General features: G+C 36.8%; 1 pseudogene; it reads right to left on the reverse strand.

The window, feature by feature from the left end:
- Positions 1-10,121: 10,121 nt before the first annotated feature.
- On the reverse strand, positions 10,122-11,782 carry LOC131405264 (general transcription factor IIH subunit 3-like; annotated as a pseudogene).
- Positions 11,783-12,158: the final 376 nt, after the last annotated feature.

The following is a 12,158-nucleotide window of genomic DNA, read 5'->3' on the forward strand; positions in this document are numbered from 1 at the left end:
GTCAGGGATCAGGCCCATTAAGGGGGGGCCCTGCCATACTCATTACCCGATTTCTTACTCCTCCCCACACACCCTTGCACAGACAGCACCTAGCACCATGCCCACAGAGAAGGAATTTCATTTAATTTGTTAAATGATTGAAAATCATTTGTGTTAGTTAAATTGATATTACATTTGAACTTTTGGTGCATTGGATTCTTATGGTTAATCTCCTAGTGCATCATGAAACATTCTTATACTTAAATCTATGATGACTGCACAACTTAAAATTTCTAAGAGAATTTGTTTTGATATAAGGTAGTCTTTTAATGAGTGTCAATTATAGATATTTCTAAATATAGTTTAGATTTCATAATTCTGTAAGCCTTTACATATAAATAAATGAGCAAATAAAATAATTCCTGATGTGCTCCAGTGCTAGTGGAGGACCCAGAATGTTAAAGATTTTCAACGATACTCAGATCAATAGCATTGAGTCTTTTCCATGGTGATAGTCAGCTCGGGCTGCCGTAACGAAATGCTATAGACTGAGTGGCTTAAACAAAGGAATTTATTTCTCACAATTCTGGAGGCTGGGAAGTCCAAGATCAAGGTGATGGCCAGTTCAGTTCCTGGTGAGGACTCTCTTCCTGGCTTTCAGATGGCAGCCTCCTCTCTGTGTGCTCACGTGGTCTTTTCTTGTGTATGCACGCACATGCACACACACACACACACACGCAGAAAGAGAAAGAGAGGGAGTAAGTTCGTTCTTTGGTGTTTCTTTTTATAAGAGCACTAATCACATCATGAAGGCCCCACCCTCACAGCCTCTTCCAATCCCAATTCCCTCCTAAGGCTCATCTCCAAATACCATCACACTGCGGCTGGGGCTTCAACACATGAATTTGAGGCACAAACATTCAGTCCATGACACGTTCTGAGCTTGTGTCTTGTTCATCACTGCTCGTCTATGGCCACCATCCCACTCCTTCAAGTCAGCTTCTTTTGCCCCTGACATTCCTGCTGACCCAAAAGATGAGCTAAGAGAATCAAAGAAAATAATAGGTGAGTGAGGAGAATGAAATAAAAGCCTAGTGATGGAACGAATTAAGTTAGACCACTGTTGGGAGTAGAACCAATGAAGCAGTCAGAATGTTATTATTTCAACCATTGAAAAAAAATTTAAAGTAAAATCCAAAAGCACATGAGGCTTAGTCAGACAAAGAATGACAATCGGTGCACTGAAGTGGTATTGAGATGCTTGCCGAGGGACTTTGGGAGCAGCCTGGCTGATGCCACTGAGGCAGACACCAGCCCCGGGGATGGATGGTCATGGATACCCACAGCGCTGCTCTGGGAACATATCAGAGATGTGTGGGGTCTGGGTGCAAGGAGCTGTCTGCCCCTGAAGGATCCCGAGTCCGCGTCTCTGTGTGGTTATTCACTAGTTATGGTACTGTGACACCCTAGCAGCTGCTTTGTTTAACTAGTCCAGGCAAATGAGGTCTGGGAAGCTTCTTAAAGCCCTCGGGCCACTCTGTCTGGGGTGTGAAGACAGCTCATTAGCTAAGATTTTTTACTCTGGCTCTGTAGTGATGACATGGACTTTGGGCTCCTGGAGTGTGGCTGTAGGCATGTGCAGGCTCATTCAGTGGGAAAATAGTACACGTTACTTTAATATGATAATATAGTTAGTGCAGCAATGTTTCTGCTAGATTAAACCTCCGGAAATCATTGTCAGTCCTAATAGTCCCTCCAGACCTAATAAAACACCAGAATACCACGTCTGTTGATCAAGATCTGAGTTTTCTTTCCTAAAAATATCATTTGTGCAAGTTATGGTACCAGAGAAAGGCCAACCATAGGATAAGGATCAACTAATTAAGGTAGCGAGTCCTGCCCTTGGGATTCTTCCTGGAGCTCGTCTTTTTCTATTCAATCACTCTGTTTCTGGAATTTAAAGCCTGCAGTGGTGGTTAGAAAAGCTGCTGATGATTTAGCCACTGTGCCAGTATCCACACTAATAATTACCTCTGCTAATGGGAGATTCTTTAGGTCAGGAATTAGGTATTATTCACTACTGTATCTTAAGCATTTAGCATTTTAATGAATGGAATAATTATGTGTGGACTAGATTTTTCTAAAAGCAGAGGCAAGATGGGTATTAAGAAGAAAAGCTACAGTATTCATAATGAATTCCTGACTCTGAGATGAGTGAAAAAACCTATCCTTTCAAAATTGGGATCAGTGGCATGCCACGCTCACATCAAAGGTTCAGTGAGAAGGCTGTTTTCCTCTTCTCATTTCCCTTCAGTTTCCTAGAATGGGATAATTCTAGTAATAGTAACAGATACAAAATATTGCATGCTTATTGGAGTTTAAGAACTGTGATATACACTTTAAATTGCCCTAAAGATAATAATAGCAGCAATAGCTAATATTTATTGATCACTTGCTACATGCCAGGCACTAAATGCTTTATATGTAATAATTACTTAAACTGCATCAGCCCCACATTGCAGATGAGGAAACTAAGGCACAGAGGGAGGGCATGGACCTGTCACCTGGTAGGTATGGAGTCAGATATTAGCCTGAGGCCTCGGTGCTGGCTCGTACCCTTCTGCACGCTGTCTCTGGTGTACCCTGCTCCTTCCAAGCTGCCTCTGGCCCTTTTGGTGCTTTTGTGCAAATGAGAGAGAAGTGCATCTTCCTCAATTATAGACAAACATAAAGCTCTTCTTTAAGAATTATGCAAATTGAATTATGAAACATAAAATAGTTATTGTTTTGATTTTTTAATTGAACTTTAGAAAAATAACCACTGGAATATAAAAATTTGTTTCAAAATACACATCTTGCTTTCATGGAAATTAAATTACTTATGACAAATTGATAAGTACTTTCTCAAGTATCTCCTTTTCTATAGAAATGGTTCCCAGACTTGTGTGACATCTCCTTAAGGCATGTTAGGCCTTAAGGAGTTTATACATTTTAATTTTAAGAGATATTTTCTCCACTGGTGGCTAATATTGGAAAAGTTAAATATGTCCTGGGAGCTATAAAAGTATTTGGATATGTGTCTGGTAAATTATTACTGAAAGTGTGTGTATATATATTTATACACATATATATGTGTATATATATATGATTTCTGATATATTTATTCTTCTGTGCATAACAACTTTTAAAGAAACGTGTGACCATACTATACATGTTGTTATGAAATTTTTTTTTAATTGTGGTAAGAACATTTAACATGAGATCTACCCTCTTTACAAATTTTTAAATGTACAATACAGTATTGTTCATGATAGGCATAATGTTGTACAGCAGATCTCTAGAACTTAATCATCTTGCATAACTGAAACTTTATACCCACCTGTGGAGTAGCAACTCCCTACTTCTCTCCCCTCGGTCCCTGGCAACCAGCAGTCTACACTCTGCTCTTATGTATCTGATTCGTTTTGATACCTCATATAGGGGGATCATGCAGTACTTGTCCTTCTGTGACTGGCTTATCTCGCTTAGCATAATGTCCTCAAGGTTCGTCCATGTTGTCTCAAATGGCAGGATTTCCTTCTTTTTTAAGGCTGAATAATATTCCTGTGTAGGCATATACCACATTTTCTTTATCCATTCATCTATGGATGGGCATTTAGGTTGTTTCCACATCTTGGCTATTGTGAATAATGCTGCAATGAACATGAAAGTGCAAATATTTTTTCTAGATCCAGATTTCAATTTTGGTGGGGGATAAATACTCGGAAATGGGATTTCTGGCTCATATGGTAGTTCTATTTTTAATTTCTTAAAGAATCTCCAGGGGCCGGCCCCGAGGCTTAGCGGTTAAGTGCGCACGCTCTGCTACTGGTGGCCCGGGTTCGGATCCCGGGCGCGCACCGACGCACCACTTCTCTGGCCATGCTGAGGCAGCGTCCCACATACAGCAACTAGAAGGATGTGCAACTATGATGTACAACTATCTACTGGGGCTTTGGGGAAAAAAAGGAGGAGGATTGGCAACAGATGTTAGCTCAGAGGTGGTCTTCCTCAGCAAAAAGAGGAGGATTGGCATGGATGTTAGCTCAGGGCTGATCTTCCTCACACACACACAAAAATAAATAAAATAATCTCCATACTGTTTTTCATAGCAGCTACACCATTTTACATTCCCACTAACAGTGTACAAGGGTTCCAATTTCTCAACATCCTCGCAATTGTTTATTATTTTTTGTTTTTTTGACAATAGCCATCCTGACAGGTGTGAGGTGATATCTCACTGTGGTTTTGATTTGCATTTCCCTGATGATTAGTGATGTTGAGCATGAGAAGATGCACAATATTACTAAATCACCAGGGAAATGTAATATTATAATGAAAGATATGTGATTTTTCAAAAACAACTTTATCGATATTGCCACAACGTCATATTTCTTAAATTGTAAATTTTTACAAAGTTGCAGTAATTCACGTTTATCATAATTTTCAAATTATGTATTTCATCTGGAACAGCTTTTGTCAAACTGTAGTGTGAATTCAAATCACCTGGAGATTATGTTAAACTGCAGATTCTAATTCAGTAGGTCTGGTGGGGCCTGAGATTCTGCAATTCTAACAATCTCCCAGGTAACAGTCATGTTGCTAGTCCATGGACTACACTTTGAGTAGCAAATATCTAGAATAATGAAAAGGCCATGATATTCTTCGTTATCATAAGCCTTTCTTTTAAAGACAATATCGTATACCCAATATAGGAATAAATTGCTTTGCAACTTAGTTTTAGATCATACCTGGGCTCATAGTGAGATGTACAGGTGAATTAAATCTTCTTCCTCTTTTTTCTGGTAATTCAATGTTGGAGGATGGTGTCAGAGTCAAGAAATTCTGCAACTGGTTCAACATCAATGATATAATTTTAGTAAACAGCCTTGCTTCATGTTTCTTCAAAGAATTCCTTATTTCTTTTGATTCTTTCAAGGGCACTAGTGATGGAATTTTGGTTCCTGCACATTTTTTATATAGCATTAAATAATACCTATGTAGCAGGAGGCTGCAATGTTTTAAAGGCAGTTAATTTTAGTACTGCCAGAATTTCCATAACAAAAAATAATCAATTGCCATATTAAGTGAATGATTATATAGTAATCTCTAATTTATGTCTAAGTAATATTTACTTTGTATATTATTAATGGGAAAGGAATATTTGTTGTTACACAGTGATTTACGTCATCATGAAAGTATTTGTAGATTTAAGTTAAGAACTCAGGAATACTATTCTGATACAGTAAATAAATAGCAGATGATATGAATTGCACTATATAGCACCACATTTAACCTGTGCACTAAGACCAGTAGAGGACTGTTTTGCTCACATTTTCAGATACTTACCTCTCAGTTTTCCAGTCAGAAATGTAATTCCTTGTGTGAAAACACAAGTTATTTTAGATATTTACCCAGCAAGGCCTTTTCATGACCAAACTTGTCTGTCCTTTGTCAGGGGATGGTTGCAATATACTGATTTTGTTAAAACAAGATACAGTACTGCTATCTGCCAGAGAATTGTCATAATAAATAGACAAATTGCCCATTTTGGGAGTCAATAAAGTTATAATAAAAATCTGACGATAGTTCACAATGGTAGAGCTGTCTGTGATGTGAATGTTGCCTCTGGAATATGGAGTCCCTCTGTAGTGCATAAACAAGCAATTCTATGTGACAGCTTTGGCTGCCTCCCTCAGCATGTTCCATCCCAGGACAGTTTTCTCATGGTGTTCCATGTTGAGACTGCAACTGTACTGGTTTCATCTCTCCTGGCATCTCCACTCTCCAAATTAACCCGAAGAAGTCAGTTGTAGAGCACCAGGTGGGACACTTGAAGTACAATGTAGTTACCCCAAGCAACAGTGATAAGATCCATTCCGGCATCTGCATGGAGCCTCTTGGAGAGGGAGCTCATGTTTGGAGGTCCTCCATCCACGGAGTTTGTAGGTCAGCTCTGGAGCAGAAAGAAGGGGGAGGCATGCAGGTCTGTGCACAGTGCTCTTTGCATTTAACAGCCTACTTGTAAGCAGCAGAAAGGGGCCTGTGTCTCAGGCTCCACAGATATACCCAATCACAAGAGCAAGTCCTACCACCACCGAGGACTCCATACAAAGGAAGTCAGACGTAGAGTATTTCTTGTTCAAGGGCCACATCCCCCCAACATTTGGGCCACATTTCATCTTAACTTCCATGTTACCTTGACTATAAATGCCAGTGCAGGATACAAATGTCATGTCTGGAAGGGACCTGTGGAATCACCTAGGCCAACCTCCTCTCCAGTGCAGGAATCCCCTTAGCAGCTTCTTGATCACCTACCTTCTAGCCCAGAGTTTCCAGTGATGGGCTGCTCGGTAGCCTGTTGCATTTCAGCCCATTTCAGGAGCCCAGGTCTAATTACTAGAAATATTCTCCATATATTAGGTTCTCTTAATTACCAGTTTATTAATTATTAGTTTCCTTGTAACTTCATTTGTTCAAATGATTTTTTTCTGGAACAGCACAGACTTTGATCTTCTTCAAACATATTTATCAAAGTTGAATTTAAAGTCCACATATAGCCATAAAGAAATGTATAGAGGCAGAATATAGGATTACAGAATTGGAAGAAGTTTAGATAATAATTTATATCTGATTTTCTTCATTTATCCTTTCCCCTACAGATGTTTAAGTGTAGTATTCCCCTTGTATGCTTTAAATATCAAAAGAAAATCTCTTCTAGCATCTAAGAGCTGAAATGCTATCAAAATACCACTGAAAATAAATGCTCTATAGAATGTAACTGATTGTATAGAAATGTTTAAGGTCATTTAGTCTAATTAGCAGTAAAGTCAACCAATATATACAGAATGCAGTTGTTGCCCATGGAAATAATTAAGCTAATCCTCTTTGGACAATCCAAGTTGCAGAGTTCTTTTCCAATTTGCCTTGCTTTGTCTCAGGCTTCCTTTCCCCACTCCTCTTTCTCGTTCTCTTAATGTTTCCACTTGAGATCAATGAAAGTCCAGTCAGAATTTAAATTGGAAGGAGTCTCATCCAAGTCTATCCTTTCTTCTTTCCTTTTAACCAGGCCCATTTTTTTTTAAATTTCATGAAATGTTTGGGCTCAGCTTGAATAAATCATGGCCATTGTGGTTCTACCAGCACGCTAACAAGAGCCAAATGAGGGTGTGTGCTGGCTGGACAGTGTTGATGGCAAGCTGCGTGTGGGTGGGCCGTGCTGCTGAGGACTGTTGTGTGCTGGGCGGCCGCCTGATAGATTTAGGCCCACCCTCCCCCTCAGTTATCCTTGGTGGGGAGGATCATTGGCAGAGAGTGTAAAAGACAGACAACACATCCTACTAATGGCCAATCCCAACACAGCCTGTGGATGTGCTTAGAGCTTCTTTCCGGAGGACTCAAGGAGATATCAAGGCCTGAGGTGATACTCATAGCTTCTCCCAAAAAGATTTATCTGCCTTTCAAATGCATAATCTAAAATAATCCTCATGAGACATTTTGTAGGAAAGTTGGCATCATCATGAAAGGAAATACTCATTGTTCTACTTTTTCTTAGATTCTTCCTGCTTTCAGCTCTCTGTGCCTGTATACAGAAGCAAAATCAACAATATTAAGTGAATGTCTATGGAAGATGCTTGAAGGGAGATGATCAAGCTAATTAGCTAGATTACCTGCCTTCTGGTACTTTATATTCTAACTGGAGGAGGAAGGATGAGAGAATCATGTGCAAAACATTATTCAGGCTCAATGTTTTTTTGAAAAAGCAAAAAAATAGTGGGAGAGGTTACACCAAAGAAAGTTTTCTGTGCTTTACAGCAATATATTTCGAATAGTCCCAGTTTTAAGTATTGTGTCCCATTAATGCTGTAAATTACCCAAATGTTCTGTTGATGCCAGGTTTTTTTTTCTAACCTTCAAACTCTGTTTTTCAGGTGACCTCCTTCTCCTGAAAGTGATGCCCGAACCTAGTCAGATCATATGTTGTGAGTCATAGTTCAGAAATTTTGGTCACTATTCATTCTAGTTCTAGCTTTTCTACCAACTTGAGTGTGACCCTGGACAATCCTCTTCAGTTCTATATTTCTTGGTTTTTCAATCTGTAAAATAAACTGCTTGATCTGGTTTATTGCTGAAGTGCTTTGGGGTTATTATTGAATTTGTCTATTTGTCTTTATCATTCTTTAAACTTTTGCTTTTTATACTTAGAGTTTATGTTGTTAGAGTTAGAATTATGTTATTAGTTCATGTTAAATTTAATATTGCTCTCTCTTCCTGGTGGGTTGAACCTTTTAAAATGTGAGTGACCATATTTATGACTAGTAATGCTTTTTGTCTTCAAGCCTTTTTGTCTGGTATTAATCTAACTTTTTGTTTTCATAGTGTATCTTTTTTCATTCTACTACTTTCAACCTTATGCTGTATGTTTTAAATAATTCTTTTATATATCTTTTATATATATCTCTGATCTGGTACTTTTTACCTTTTAATTGGAGCATTTAGCCCATTTATGCTAAATGTAATTACTGATGTATTGATTTTAAATCTAGTGTCTTAGGTACTTTCCATTTGTTCTACTTGTTCTGTATTCCCTTTTTCCCTCTTTTTTGACTTTTATTTATAGGTGCTAATTATTTTATTATAAAATTTTATATAAAATAAAATTAATATAAATACAAAGTATATCAAAGTAAATTTAAATAGAGCCAAACAATATTAATATTTTCAAATGAAAAAGTAAAAAAGAAAAACCTTTTCACCTTATATGAAATTATTCATATTTTAGATGTATGTTGCTTGAATTATCACTTTTTTCTTAGATTTAAAGCAATGATTTCTATTAAACTTAAGTAGGCTACAAAATATTAAATATTATTTTAAAAATCATAAATGCAAACAGATTCTAACTTAAGAATTTACAAATAATTGCAACTGATTACTGAAATCTTTTCCATATTTAACAAATCTAAAAATCTAGGATATGATCTGTCTGGAAATAACTAGCCAAACACCAAGTATCTTAATAAAACTCAACATCTAAGGTGGTATATAAAGCACAAATAGAATTTGAAATAAAAAGAAGTTTTCAGGCACAAATGAGTTTTGTCAATTACTTTTAAAAACAAAAAAGTTGCAGTTCCTCAGATTCTTCTTATTCAATGCTAGAACTTAGAAGGACTTTTTAACACCCTCAAGGACAAAGGAACAAAAAACAACTTCTTTTAATGCTAAAATTACAAAGAATTTTCTCTTATGAATTTACAGAAATTTACATTTCAAAGCTTCTAGAGAAGAGTCTATAATATTAATAAATTCTTTTCATTGAAATGTAAATAATTATGCCTGGGGATCACTATTAACTATTAAAAGAGAGTTAATAGTCTCTTGGAAATTCCCAAAAGAACTCAGGCTTTAGCTTTTACAAATAAGCTCTTAAAACCATTGTTACACTGCTAGACTTCTGTACTCATGTTCCTTGCTCATTCAAAGTGACATTTTATAATCACTCAGCCCTGAACCATTTTTATTTGGGTCACATTTTCTAAACGTATATAGATGCCAGGCAAAGGAGTAAATACCTGTTTATATCTAAATAGTATCAAATTAGTAAATTAGGGTTTTATCTATTTAACTTGTCAAGGTTAACTGTTGGCAATGTATACTTTGTTGTTCTAAAATTGTGTTCAAGTTTTACACATCTGTCTCTTCATAAAAGGGGCTTCAATTTGGCCTACATGTGCCAAAACTATAATCAGACCCAAAACCTCACTCTGACAAATAATCATTCTATTAAAATAGTGACTCACAAATTTGCTCTTTCTTCTCCATTTCTGGTAAAAAATCAGTCAGAAAAGATAAAAGATATTTATAATACATAGAATGACTTTCTAAAAAAAAATCACTCTCTTAGAAGGGTACAAAGAAAATGTTGTTTTAGAAATATTTTTTCTGAGAAGCTAGCTACATTAAAAATAATAGTGTATGTTTTTTGTATTGTTTCTTGTCAAAGACTTTCCGCTGTGGTTCCTCTACTATGCTTTCAACTGATAATTTGGAAGATGGAAAGTATAAGTATTTTACCATTACTCAGTCACTTTTAGTTTCTTCTACTTTGCTTTCAGAACAAGAGGCACTGAAATTTTAAAGGCCATCTCACATAGACTGGAAATAGAGTTGAAATTGCAGAATATTGACACACACAAAAACAAACATAAATTTCAAGGAGATTTTGATGACAGAAGCAAGTACTCCTGTAGTCAACATAAATTGGTGGTGAAAGATTAATTGAGATCTTTGATTATGATCACAAAGAAAAACTCAGAATAAATATTGCAGAATAGACAACATCTGAGTCACCTTACAGGAGTCAGTTCATCTGTTATGTCACCAGCCTGTTGGAAGATGCTCAGATCAGAGTCTGAATCCATGATTTCATTTGCTGGTTATCTTTAACTTCCTTGATTCTTCTGTGAACGTAACAAAGCACTCTGGTGAAGAATCCTGCCACCAGACCTTCTGTATTTTGCCTCTTCAAGTCACTCTGTCAATAAATCTTTAATCTCTTCAGGAATAACCTAATTTGCAGCTGCTCTTACCTCATATGTCCCATCTCTACTTTCTGAGGAATTAAAATCAGAAGCAGTATTGCCAGGGTCTCCTAAGGAGTCTCCATATCTGCTGTTTTTTTGCGGGAGATAAGAAATGACTATCTTGAATGTGATATGCCTATCCTAGCAAGTTTGTTGAAATGATTCATGAATAACTGGGACATTCCCCGTATCATCATAGCACCTATGTATTTAACAAAGTGAACAGAGATTCTTTGACTGCTTGCTTTCCCCTGCAAATTGGTTTCGTATCAACTCTGATAGCTGAAAACCATGGTGGCCCCAGATCCTTAAGAGAGAACCAGAGGCAAATATCCTCAAGTTCTGCGGACTCACAACTTCTGATCTTGTTGACTTCCAATTGATTTTTTTAATCATTAATTTTTTCTCCCTATCTTTTACTTGTGTTACACTCTTTCTCTATTCTTTTAGTGTTCATCCTAGAAATTACAAAATGTATCATTGACTTATCAATGTCTAATATTAGTGGATAATTTTACTGTCCTCCTGGTTAGAACACTTGACTCCATTTACATTGTTCTCAATCTACATATTATTATTTTTTATGAGTCCATGTGTATTAAGATTTACTCATATGTTTGCAACTTTCTTTGCTCTTTATTCTTTTTGTGTTTTTGACCCCTTGATCTTTTCCAGCGGTCATTTTCCTTTTCTCTGGAAAACATCTTTGCAAATTCCTTTGAGTGCAGGTCTCCTAGTGGTGAACTCTTCCAATTTTTTATTCATCTGAAAATGACTGTATTTTTGTTGCTTACGAATTCTAGGTTGGCAGTTTCTTTCTGACTTCCCTTGTTGCTGGTGGTAAGTCACCTGTCAGTCTAGTGTTATTTCCCTGAAGGCAAGTTGCTCCGGCTGCACTGAAATTTTTCTTTGGTTTTATCCAGATTCACTATAATCTGTTTAGGTACGGATTTCCTTTTATTTGTTCTGCTTGGAATTTATTGGGATTCCTAAATCTGAAGATGGATGGTTTTTTTTATCAGTTTTGGAAAATTCTAAGCCCAAATCTCCACAAACATTGCCGGTGTCCATTCTCTCTTCTTCTTCCAGATGCCAGAACTTACTTTCTTGAGGAATTCTCTATCTGTTACATTCTTTTCTGTGGTGTTTTTCACCTTTTTGCTGCTTGTATGCTGCATTCTGGTGAATGTCTTCTGACCTGTTTTCTGTTCACTAACTCTATCTTCAACTGCCCAATATGTTGTTAAATTCCCATTGAATTCTTAATTTATGAATTTTTCAGTTCTAGAATTTCAATTTCTTTCTTTTTCAAATCTGCTAAGTCGTTTTTATAGTTGTCAATTCCCTGCTGAAATTTTTCCAGCTTACTGTTCTCTTGAAAATGGTAAGCAGTTTTACAGGGTCTGATAATGCCTGTGACTCTTTTGATTATTTTTATCACTGCTGGTTCTTGCTCATGGTATCTTTTTTCTTCGTATTTTGGTGTGTTCTGGACATCGGATTTGAAAAAAGATTTCTTGGAATAATTTGAGGCTTAGGATGATATTCTCTGCC

Source organism: Diceros bicornis, chromosome 5 (assembly GCF_020826845.1).
Source record: "Diceros bicornis minor isolate mBicDic1 chromosome 5, mDicBic1.mat.cur, whole genome shotgun sequence".
In the NCBI taxonomy this organism is placed as follows: Eukaryota; Metazoa; Chordata; class Mammalia; order Perissodactyla; family Rhinocerotidae; genus Diceros; species Diceros bicornis.